Source organism: Phodopus roborovskii, unplaced genomic scaffold, assembly GCF_943737965.1.
Source record: "Phodopus roborovskii unplaced genomic scaffold, PHOROB, whole genome shotgun sequence".
Classification (NCBI taxonomy): Eukaryota; Metazoa; Chordata; class Mammalia; order Rodentia; family Cricetidae; genus Phodopus; species Phodopus roborovskii.
In genome coordinates this window covers 50001-51208 of record NW_026126244.1, presented here as the reverse complement: position 1 = coordinate 51208, position 1208 = coordinate 50001, and positions in this window count along the sequence as shown.

Here is a 1208-nt window from a genome sequence, read left to right as displayed (position 1 = left end):
TTTGTGCGCAGGCGCAGATTGCGCGGCCTGTCAGTGCTAAGGTCGGAGCGAACCACTGACTAGAAATGGAGGGGGAGAAACGTAATCAAATGTTCGACATTTTAGAGACGGAGAGAAGAGAATGGTGCTTAAATGTCAGACGAATTTTGCTTTGATGTTTCACCAAATTATAAGTCGTCTGTTATGGATTTTGGTCATTTAAAGACTACTCATTGTTATGCGACATTATGGTATCCCTGTATCATGGGTGGACTCGTCCGTAGGGAAGTAGTCCGCCGACAGAAAAAAAAAAAAAAAAAAATCACCCTTCCGCGATGCTCCTTTAAGGAGAAAGTGACTTAATAACCATGGAAATGAAAGCGGAAGCTTCCTCTGGTCTTGTTCCGGCCCTCCTCCGGGTGACCCCAAAGGGGAATCCCGACTCACGTAAAGTCCTTGCCCACCTACCCGTCATTTTTTTTTTAAGATATGACAATGATTTTATTAACACGGTGCTGTATATCATATTAGGAAAAATATCTAGTCGTTGATAAGCTAATAGTTTGCGAGAAGAGAGAACAGTAGATAATAAAGACCCGGAGAACTCCATTAAAAATTAAAACAAAAACTAGCTCCGTGGACGAGAGCTTGGTAGCACGCACAAGATTCTCGTTTTGATCCCCAATACCGAAACCAAAACAAAACACCAGAAACAAGTATTTAAGTGCGTCTCAACCCTCTCGGATCTGCAAGACAAGGTCTTTCAGTGTAGTTGTATCGTTTCCTCATAGAAATGAAATTATTTTCCCGCTGTGAGAAATACATTCAAGCAGGACTCGTGTAATTTGAAGGATTTTATTGATCTATGCTGTCTGTCTCTTTATACAAATGCAGCCATTTAATGCCTCCTATGACTTTTGAGACACCTATGTCATCACAATACAGGGAGAACACTTCCACTGCACCTTAAAGGTTCTTTAGTGTTACATCGTTCTACCCCTCTCCCCTCCTCTTTCAGCCAAAGAAACATTGTTTAGTTTTCTGTCCTGTTGTAGAATTTCATATAAATAGAATGAGATACTATGTACTCCTTTTGTATCCCCTTTTGTTATTCACTCATTTAGCTTTTGTGATTCATTCAAGTTGTTCTATCAGATTTTTTTTTGTTAATGGGTAGAATTTCCTAGTATATGTATGCCACAGCTTGCTTATCCATTTTTTAAAAATAG